This window comes from Lepidothrix coronata, unplaced genomic scaffold (assembly GCF_001604755.1).
Source record: "Lepidothrix coronata isolate B3197 unplaced genomic scaffold, Lepidothrix_coronata-1.0 Scaffold87, whole genome shotgun sequence".
NCBI classification, from domain to species: Eukaryota; Metazoa; Chordata; class Aves; order Passeriformes; family Pipridae; genus Lepidothrix; species Lepidothrix coronata.
The window spans coordinates 1,952,747-1,964,517 of NW_016690267.1; positions in this window are offsets into that span (position 1 = coordinate 1,952,747).

The following is an 11,771-nucleotide window of genomic DNA, read 5'->3' on the forward strand; positions in this document are numbered from 1 at the left end:
AAACAGGACACTGCTGAGTACCATGGGGAGCAATTTTAACTTTGCAGCTTCAGAAGAGCCTCTGTTGGCAAAGGATCATTTTTCAGAAATTCAGGCAGGTACCAACAACCACATATGGTTGCTGATCTCAAACTCATGTGTATTTATATATATAGGTAGAGTACTATTATTTCACTTATCATATTAAAAAACATATATGAGAAGCCTTTCATATCTCCAAAACAGGTTATATTTGTGCTACAAAATTCAGAAACTTCACAATACGTTTGTAAGTACCAGCTGCCAACACCTCTCAGTCAGTAATATTTGACTGAAAATCTGATCTTAGACACTCCATGAGATGTTTTAAAAGTAAACACAAAATTTGAACTTAACCAAGAGAGAAGAAAACAACAAAAACCAACCAAACTTATTTCAATGGAAAATTTCTAACATGTCCCTCATTTAACAGGAGACAATGTCTAGAATAAAGAACCTAACAAAGTGAATTTGCAAATGCTTACTTGACCTGATCTCCGAATTGGAATGAAATAAAAATAGCTTGATTAGCTTCAGATGAGCTCCCAGGACTTGTGTGTGTTTGTAATGATTTTAAAAACTAAACACACACAAAAATGTTTCCTATTTTTTTTTTAGACTTTAAAATACCATCTCCTCTTTCAAAGTAAATGCTTTTAAAATTTCCTTTATGGTTAAGAAACTCCTTTTATCCTAGAGCTAGGCTACAGAATATTTCACAAAGACAAAGGCTGGAGCACAGAAGGCTCTGCCAGATAATTTAAACCCAACTGTCTTGTCTGCAGAACCTTTCTGCCACACATCAGGAATTATTTAACCCCATTTTTGCAAAGGATAGCTGCCCTGCTGAGCCTCAAAGGCAGCAATACAGAGCTTACCTTTAATCCTGTGCAGAATAATGAGTGATATACTGCTGAGATGAGCAGTGTCAAACGGAGGTTTCTTCCTCTTTGTACTCTGATTCCACCTGGGTGAAAGCTCACTGTTAAGACCCCTTAAGCATACAAAATCTCTAAGCAAGTTTTCAACACCCTAGGCCTTTTAGTTAATTTAAAATTTAAAAGAAAAAAAGTTGTCACCTTTGGTGACACTCTCTTCTTCACAAGGACAGATTTTGTTATGGCTGTTGCTAGCAGGAGGGGGAAAAAAAAAAGGAAGTCCTAAGAAAGAAAGTGGAACACTAATTCTGAAATATGTCACTTCCAACCAGCAGGACTCTCCTCTCCTCATGGGCTCAGCTCTTTTCACACTGTCTCACGTGCATCACAGTTAATAACTCGGTAATGTGTTAACAATGCCCCCACCTGAGATCAGCCAACAGTTGTAACAGCTTCTGGTTTTCTTAGGCAAATTTTGAATTCATTGCCTTTTGGTTTCTAAACCTTTGGGCTTTGCCCTCTCCTCCTGTTTTAAGTTTTCTCTGTAACCAAAGGGTTGTTCAAAATTTACTTTTAACAAACACTAGGAGTCTCAGGGACTCTGCTGATTCCAACAGCTGGGCTTTAAGGAAAACATCTAATACCTTTAATCCTTAGGAAGAAAAAAAGATCAAAACCATGAGAACCGAAAGCACTCAGGTCTGTTTTGAGATATGCATGTGTAATATATACACACAGGCAGCCTGTGTTCAGCCACATGCTGTCAGAACAAAAATGGCTTAAGCATGGAATCGAGGATTTAAAGGTTAGACCAGAAGACAACTCCTGGTTTGATACCGTGGCAGGAAGTAGTTTAAAAGAAGATTCGCTTTGTCAACAACTGATAATTGGCATCAATTTTATTTTTTTATTTTAAAAATAGTGAAGCTGAATAATACCAGTTTTTCTATTGATTTATATGCAACTAATAAGAAGAATTTATGACTAGATCTATAGATAAGTTATTTAGAAATAAATATAATTTTAACAGATTAAAATGAAATCCAAATATTTATATCGAAACAGGGTTTCAATAGGGCAAAACAGAGTTAATTTGTTGAGGCATTTTATGAAAACAAGACAAAATGTAATGCTATTTGACCCAAAAGAAAACATACAAAACTAAAACTAAAATAAATAAATACATAAATAAAAATTTAAAAAAAAAAAATAATGCAGAAATATAAGTGGAAAAGTGGTTCCTCAAAGGACCTCTAAGGAAAAGTCAGAAAATCCTGCTCCCTGCATGAGCCAGTCACTGGCTTTCCCCTGGTCTGGCAGCACAGATGGAGGTAACACAGAGCTGCTGACTTGATGACAGACATCTTCGGTGGGCTGAGAAGACCTTGGCTACTGCTGTGGCAGGAGAGCCTCAGTCACACACAAAGACAAGAGCTAAAGTTGCTTTTTGATGATTTCTGTAGTCTGACAAGAGCCAGGCTTCAGCACCGGGCAGCGCGACAGCGGTAGCCTTGCAGCAAGGATGGATTTTGCTAAGGGAAAAGTCGAACTAAAAAGGCAGCAAAAGAACGTCCTTGGTAATACAGAAAGAGAGAAAACAAAAGGTTTTCAGCCTCCTACTACGGTGGACACCAGTGAGGTGCTTTGATGTCAGGGAGAAGACCAGTCAACAGAATCAGAAAAGACCAGGGCAGGAGAAGCCAAAGGCTCCAACCCCTCTCAGCACACATGCTCTGCTCTGCCTTTAGCTACCTCCTCGTGGCAGAGCAGCTTGCTGCCCCCAGAAGATGAGAGATGAGGTCAATGGGAAAGCACGATATTGCCAGACTGTGGCTAATTTTTTTTTTACATTTTTGTTCAAAGAGAGGAAATACGTGTGCAGAGCAGCAGTGGTTCATACCGAGTCAGTCAGGAAGTGTGGGGCTGGGTATTTAAAAGACAGGTATTTTTGTTTTGTGGTTCTCTCAGAGAACAAAAGCATACAAGAAACCTTTTTTTTTAGTTAAAAAATGCAAAGTTCAAGTTCACCTATAGTTAGCTGAGGTATCGACATTGTATTTCACTCTGAAGAATGGCACTCTGAGTAGAATTCTTTGCATTTGTGGCTGCAATTATTATAGAAATGCTAAATAGCTAAAACCAGTGCTCCTTTGGATTGTAGCACAGATAATAGCAGAAGACAATGAGAGATTATTAACTCTATTCCCACAGGTGAAGAGCTGAGGCATAATTGGTTTCAAGCTGAAGTTTCACATACATTTTCATCAAGCACTTACAATGATAAAAGGCTGTCCCTGCTTCTGCTGTCCTCACCTGCCTCTTGCTGTCTCTGCCTTGGCTTGAACCACGAAGACAAGAAAGAAATCTGAAAATACAAGTCCAAAACTGACATTGTGAATAGGGCAAGTAATGAAAAAGATAGAATTATCTGGAGGTAGAGCTCTTTAACTTACAAAACAGCTTTTAATTTGGCCTTTCGTTGTTGTTACTTATTAGCAGTAAACTATCTGATAATCTTTGCTGCTACAAATGGTCATGAAAAATTAATGCAACAGAACCACTCAGAAGTTCACAAGAGTAGGCCTTGCACAGCATAGTTGGCTGAAATACCTGGAATTCAATCTGCATGTTACACACTTATGTCTATCTTCTGATGAGGAAGCTGAAAAAAGAGACTCTGTAATTAAGCAAAGCATTGTGTGTTTTGAAATTTGCTAAGGAAAAATCCACCCAGCCAGCAAACAGCTGATTCCTGTGAGGACAAAGAGGAAAGGGAAAAATCTATTGTGCCAAAACATCTATGAACACCTTAAAAGACATTAAGAGTTAACACAGTTGATATGAAAAAATAAATAAATAAAATAGAGTAAGAAATGTGTCAATGATACACTAAAAACAAAAGCATTTTGCAAACAGGAAAAGAACCACCAAGCTTTTTTAAAACATCCATGATGATTAAAAAAAAATCCTCACAAATTATTTCTGTTGAAATATTCAAGCAGAGAAGTTGAGATCCAGGATGACTTGGAAATGCTGTTTCTTGCTGATACATGTTTTACAGATATTTTTTAGACCTTCAGACATCATGGCTTTATTTATGTGTGTACTGAGAGCAAATTTGCTGCCTTCCCAGGCCTGTTAAAAAATGGTGTTTAATCATGCTATCAAAAATCAGGCTCTGCAGAAAAATTTGGATCAGCTGAAGAGAAAGCAACCTGCAGTTGCTCCCCTGTGTGTGTGGAGCCCCTGCACCACATTAGTTCAACTCTACCTCCTTTTCATTTTTACTGTTCCAAGGAAAGATAGATGAATGTTTGAGGGATAGGCTGGTTCTACCAGCATAATGAAGATGTTTTTAAATTAGTCTTCCCTCGAAGTGGAGAAGACCAGCAGTCTCTCTGGATATGCTCTATTAAGAAAAAACAAGATAAAAATGACCATACTTCTGGTACTGAAGTGCTGGGTTACCGCAGAGCAGAAGAAAGCCCAGGCAGGGTAACAATCCCAGCTGATTTTACAGGAAATGTTTTTTAAAGAAATGACAGACACATTTTTACCGTCTGAGGTGCAATGACTTGTTCAAAAAACACCCTAAAATCCCAAACGCAGGCACTACTTATTTCTGTAGGGTTTCTTACAGGCCCTTGAGAGCGAAGAGCAGAATGACAAACCAAAGGAGATCACTGGGGCCGTGCTGTGGTTTTGTAGCACCAGGTCACACTTCAAACCCCACCACCTGAGCTGCTGTTGTGTGACCACTGTCAGGCCGTTTACCCTCACACGAGAGCGGCGGCGGCTCATTTGCTTGTTCATATCTCTGCGGGCGGAAGCCAGAGCTGGGCTAAACAAAACTCTTGCAAAGTGTCCAGGAGAAACCAGTGCACTCGATGGAAAGCAGTTGGCTGCTCATTTTCTTTCCTTACTTGTCCTCAAATTCTTTGGATGGCAAATTTGGATGGCAAATATGATGGAGGTTGATACGGCAAAGAGGACGGGGAGAACTTTCTTCACAAAGCACTGCGCAGACATCCTGGGAGAGCAGCGTCACTCCGAAGGACTGTGAGCCTTTTTCGAGGCACTCAGAACATCTCACTGCAACGTGAGCTTCCCAGTCCCCTCACCGGAGTCCCTGCAAGGGACTGGTCTGCACAGCACGGGATTTGCATGTCAGGACAAGCTTCCTCCTGGGATGGCAGCCACAGCTGCGCTCTTCTGTCCCCAGCTCCACAACTGCTCCCTGGGGACTCTGGGCAAACCCTCTGTGCCTCAGTTTCCCCAGCTGTAAAATGGAGAGGTGGATACTTCACTTTGCTGAGATCTTCTTGCTTCAGGAGTGCAGGAGGCAGTATTTGTGATACAGCATTTATCAGTGAGATAACACCACTACTGCAGCATTATCATTACAACCAGCACTGTTATTATTTTACCACAGATGGAATCTGTGCTATCAAAAATTACATTGCTGTATTTAAAAACTAAATCTGTTTGAGTGTAGCACTGAAAAAAACTATTTGTAATTCTAAGGCAAATATGCCAACTATACTTATTTATACTTCTCTTTGTTCAGCCACCATATGATACAATCATGTTATCAAAAAAAGGAATGTATTTAAAAGCATCAGTTGTTTATGGCAACTTTAACATCTTCTATACTGATTTCCTGAAGGCAAAGGATTGTGTAATAAAGAGAAAGTCAATGTTACAGCACTGAGGTTTAGAATTAGTGTGATAAATTGAATTTTACAACAATATTGGCCCTATCCTGTACTTACAGATAATAAAACATAACAGAGCGGGTGATTTATAGGTTCTGCCACTGAGAATATAACACAGGAGGAGACTGGCAAAGTAATATTCCTATTCATATATGTCACATTACATTTATATGTCTCTCCTGCTGCATTTCCTCAAGCTGGAAGGTTGTGCTGTGTGGACTGTGAGCCTCAGACATCAAACTTGCTCCAGCTCCAGTTCCATTCCTCCTGTCTAGAGCCCTCAGCAAGCCTTCCAGGAGCTCCTGGCTGCCCTGGTGTCAAGCCAGTGACCCAGAAACACCAGTGAGCAGCTTTGCATGATTCAGATTCCTAAAATTCTCCTCTCCCAGGAGGTTAAAATACCACCCATGATATTTGTCAGCATTCTGACACTTGCTTTGCTACACATACCAGGATCTGTGTGCTTTCTTCTAGTGCCATCTATGCCATCATCCCTTTTAATGATAAACCAGTCATGGTTCAGTGAGTCCAAATGTACCAGTCCAAACGTTTCTGTCACCAAGATCTGTTACTTGTGCAGTGTGTTCCTACGGGACATGAGGGAGGCTCATCAGTCCACAGGGAGAGAGGAGAGATATGCCTGCCTTCCATATCCCTGGGGGCTGCAGGGCAGAGATGAAGGAGCAACACAAGATTCACTGGTAAATGGTACTTATTTCCAAAAGCTGCAGTGTAACAGCTTATCATGGAGGGGTGTATGAGCAGAACACCGGACACAGGTAGGATCCCCCTCCTGAGAATAACCTCTCCTCAGCCTCTCAGCTGTGTCTAATCATCTCAGTTTGTGGCACTGCTGATTCTTCTGTGATACCACAATGCCCCTCACTGCCTACATCCAGTATTAGCAGACTTTCTGCTCAGGATTTATTTAGTAGAAATGTTGCTACCTCAGCAGAACTGTACGAGTTTCTGGCTTGGCTTTAAGTGCCTCTTTTCATGCTGCACCTTTTTGACTGGTCTCTTTCAAAGGGGACACATAAAAAAATCTACCTGCATCAGCAAAGTCACCTCACCACCCCAACAGCCACCAGCACAAGATCTACTCTAGCCCTCTGACAGCTATGAAACCTTACAACAACCAGAGAAGATGCTCCCTTTCTGTCTGTGCCACAGCACTTCTATCCCACCATCACCAGTTACATCTTCTCTTCCCAAGGCTGCTGCATTTGAATGGGCACATGGTAAACCAGATCAAGGAACTAATCCAGAGTAACTCCAGACATGTTTTGTTTGCCTGGTACCAAGGAAAGAAGACTGCCTTTTTTCCTCCTTGCACTGGATACAATTATGCCATTCCAGTAGTTTTGATGCTTCAAAATTTTGGCTTTCCCAGTTTCCCAGGGATTTTTCTCAGGTTTTATCATTTAACTCATCCACACAAGCTGCTTAGTGCCTAGTGATCTCTTTTTAGGTAGTTTACAACAAAGATGGATTAAAGCTCAGTTTAGCTATTAGCTCAGCTGTTCTAGTCTGCCAGCTTGACTTTCTCCCAGAGGTAGGCCAGTTTAGCAGCTTATCTTCTCAAATCTGCTCTTGCACATGTGACCTATATTTGCATATGGCACATATCCCACGGGACAGCAGGTTCAGTCCTTTGCACACTGTATGTTACTATCCATTGCACATCGAGTCTTCTTCAGGTTTAATAATTGCTACAAGAGCACACACACAGGTGTGCATCATACTGCAAATATTACCTTGGGATTTAACCACAGGGAGACGAGAAGAGTAGCAACAGCCTTGCACTAAAATTAAGCTTAAATAAAATGAAAGCAAAACTCCACAAATTTATAACTAGAAATGGAGCTGGGATACTGTGTGACCACACTCAGAGCACCAAAGTTTCTCATAGCTGAGAAACAGACTCAATTCAGACTTTCTTGATAGTTAGCTCCATAATTTGATAATTTTATAAAATACAATGTTTACTAGTAACAGCAGTAAGAAGATCCTAATGCAAAAGAAATTTTTATTATTACCATCAGGTCGGAACAGCCTTCTTTAATATCTATTCAAGGCAGGGCTCGAGGCTGTGTTTGGTCTTCAGGATAAGTAATATTTTCCTAGGTAATGATTTGCTCTTGGGAGGTCTAGCTGATTAGCTTCCTGATAACCTTGAACAGAGAGCATTAGTGAAGAGCAAAATGACATTATAAAGGGGGAAAAAAAGCCACTTACCAAAGAGCAGGCAAGGACTCCCTGCCTGCACACGTGCAGATCGATGGGTTGGTTTGTTAGGTCTCTATTTCAAGATGTTTTTTAGAGAAGCTCACATTTATTACTGAACATGGCTTTGAATGTGCCCAAGTGCTGCGATGATCAATGTTTCAGCGTTATTACTGCAGAAAGGGTCACGACCATCAGCACTTGCCAAACTGCCTGGAGCCCGCAGTGATGGTCACTATGGTAGATGTCCTGTTCAAACCCTGCCTTTGGATTTGCCCAAAACGGGCTCATTTTCTTTCCTAGACGTGCCATGCGAGGGCAGCAGAGATTGAGGAACGCGGAGCTGGTGTGCGGGCTCTGAGGGGACAGTGGCACTGCTCGGGAGGGGTGCCCGGAGGTGTCCCCAGCCACCCGGCTCCTGCCTCGGCAGCCTTCGGGCTGCTGAGGACCAGCCACAGGAACTCCTGCAATCGGTGCTGGACATCCCACGGGATGCGGAGCCTGCGAGGAATCGGACGATAAACAAGTCTCAATTACTGAGTCCATAACACTTTAAACTTCTGCGATGCAGTCCCCATCCCTGGAGGCATTTAAAAGGAGTGTAGACACTTGGGGGCGTGATTTAGTGTTGGGCTTGGCAGTACTGGGTTAATGGCTGGACTCGATGATCTTAGAAGGCTTTTTCAACCTAAATGATCCTGTGATACTCACCACTAATGCAGGGGGGGAAAGGACACAGAGCAGCCAAAGCCTGTGTGCGACTTTCATGCCCTGAGCAGTAAAAACTCAACACTGAGATTTCGGCTGTACCTGAGCCTGATTTCCAGAGTCTCGGTTAAGTCTGTTTGATTTGGTGACACTCAGCGATTATTTTACAAAGAAGGAAACGTTGTCATTTCTCACCCTCCGAGGCCAAACCACAGCTCTGACTCTTTCCTTGCATATTTGTGCAGTTGCCATGAGGTGGAGCCGTGCACCAAATCCCAACCGGGAATCAACGGCGACCAAGGACTTTTAGCTCTTTTTTTTTTCCACTTTAGCCAGATTGATCTCAAGCCTCCATCCAAAGTCAGGTGATGTTTGCAAGCACCGATAAATCAAGCGGAAAGCGCTGATGGTAATGCTGCTCGTTACCGATCGGGTGCTGCAGGTGATGTTAGCCATTCCCACCATTCCCAGGTAACAGGGTTGCCTTGGGATGCAGTCAGCAAATGAGAACAGAGCTGGTTAGATCATGCTTTGGGGTGCTGTTTCCATGTCTGTGCTGTGCTGTCCTGATTACTCTTGCACTTGATTCTGAGGCTTAAAGAGGGCTGAGCAGTTTGAGTGAGAGGCTTGGCATGGAGAGGCAGCTACAGCTGCTTTTCTGTAAGCTGCCTCCCAACCCTATAATCTTCTTTTCCCCTATAAACTGAAATCTTCAGCTTTTCCTCAAAGTGTACATTCTGTTTCCTCTTGCCTCTTTGCCCAGGGTCGTGGTGTTTCCTGGCTGCCAGGATGGATGCATTGCTTCTACCCAGAAGATGAGCCAAGCCTGTTCACAGAAACTGGAGGGACAAAGCGTCTGAACATAAATCCCATACATCTGTTGGCAGTGCAGGCAAGGATGGATGGATGGATGGATGGATAGATGGATGGATGGATGGATGAATGTGTGAAAATGCTCCAAGCCCAGCACTGTGATTTGGTTTCATTTTGACCACTCTCCCTTGAAATAGCTATTCTATTCCTGGTAAAATTTTCATGAAGGAAAATCTGAAAATCTGTGAGATTTCAATTTTGCAGGAACACTATTTCCCACTTAAAAACAAACATCTTGGAAAAATTCCCAAGAAGATCTGAATAATACGTCTGCAACGCTGACAGGCGCAGCCCCTGTGACCATGTGTCTTTCAATGCCTGGGGTCTATTTAAGTTATGAATCCCATCTGTTATGCACAAGCATGGCTACTGAACATCCCAATAAGAGAGTTGGGATTTGCCTGGAAATACATCCTACAATAATATTTTCTGGTATTTGGTGTAATAAAGGGAATATTGTCATTGGTTACCTCACTGATACATAACTTTCTGTTGGCAAATCTTTCACAGTAAGGTTATAATAACATCACTCTTTGGCATCTCTGCCAGATTCTCAACTCTTTATTTTCTGTTCTGTCATATAAGCTGAGTAATTTATATGCCTGTTCGATACAAAAGGTGGTTATTATATGTTTCAAGAAAGAGATTTGACAATACCTGCCTTGTAAGAAATACCGACTGAGTCGTAGAGAGGAAAGGCAAAGGAAAATGCTGTAAATCAAGAGGTGACAAGGCAGTTTTCAGATGGAAGATTAGAACATTGTTCAGGGTTCCACAAACAAATATGTTGAATTATAGACAGAAAGCCACTCTCTAGCATTTGTCCCCTGTTTCTGCAGTCCTTTTAAGGACACAAATCCCACTGAAGTCAAATCATGTCTATAAAGTAAATTCCAAAATTAATCCATAAGTAGATTCTGACATGGAAATGCTTATTATTAGTTTGATTTGTACAAGATGTATAGATATGTTTTCAAATAAAAGCAACATTATGGAAAAAATTACGTCAATTGCAGTTTTGTCTGAATAAGGACTGCACAGTATGAATGTGTCCCAAAATAACACATCTGCAGTGATCTAAGTGAAGCTTAGCTAACATTCCCTGCACTGTATTTTTACACAGGTGATTCTGTGTGACTGCCTAACCCCAGCTCTAAAATTATGCTGATCCCCAAGCTCTGTCAAATGGGTAGAGAGAGGCCCCTTGCTCTATCCAAGGAGAAAGAGCAGTGATGGAGACTGGCCTGATGCCAGCACTGCCCTCCAACCCATACAAAGATGCAAGCAGATGTGTTTTAGCTGAGGGACTAAGAACCCTTTGCTGTTTGCAATTGCTCCAAAACGTGCCATCACGGGCCTGCCTCCTGTTATATGGGCCAACAATGTGAAGAGCTTAAATACAGCAAGAGCGGGAGGGGAGAGAAAACCCATTTGGGTGTGGGACTGTGTGGCAACACAGCAAAGGGGCTGTGGAAAGCTCCTGCCTGGGTCTGCAATCTGCCTTAATCCCCCTGAGCAAGGCAAAGGAGAGCGCCTGAGCACCGTGGGAAAGAGCAGCTCGTCATGGAAAAACATCCAACGCTGTCAATCCGGTGCTGAACTCCTCTTAAGAGGCTGATAGGACAAGCCCACCCTGCTTCTGACAGTCTGTACTGTCCTGCTTTCCAGGGCAGTGCTGCTTCACCAGCAACCACCCCCATGGTGGACTATCCTGCTGTCCCTGGGCCCTGGACACCACCGTGCAGCCCAGGGACCCTCAGCAGCCCCTCAGCAGGGCTTATCCTGCTCCTGGGCAGTGCCTGGCTTTTGGATATTGCAGAGACACCAAGGCATGGGAGGAGGAATTCATCCTGCATTCACCTTGCCCTTGAGCAGAGATGTCATTTCCCAGCCTGAGACTGGAAATCCAGATCACAAGTTAGAGAGCAAGGAGAGCCTATCATTACTCTGAATTAAAACAGGAAGATCATTGCCACTGAAGATAGAAGGGCACATTCCCTGTCTCAGAGCAGTCCACCTGGGAAAAGGGAAAAGCATCCTCACACTACACTGGGGAGAAGAATGCACGTCACTGCTCTTTTGAAGTGGCAGCTTGGGTAGGAGCCTGGTGGCAACAGATGTGATCCTTCCTCTAGAGGAGCTGCTGAACTGTGTCGTGCAGAAGTGGATTTCCAAACTGAGCAATACCTGCTGTCTTGAGTGACCTACTTTTTCTGCACGCTATGAGAACAGGGTTAGGCAACAGCTAATCCGGTGCTGAAAACTAAAACTGTTGGGCAGCAACAATTATCACATGTCTGGTGAAACCCATGGCAAACCTCACTGCCCCTGACAGGGGTTCCTGGGCAACACC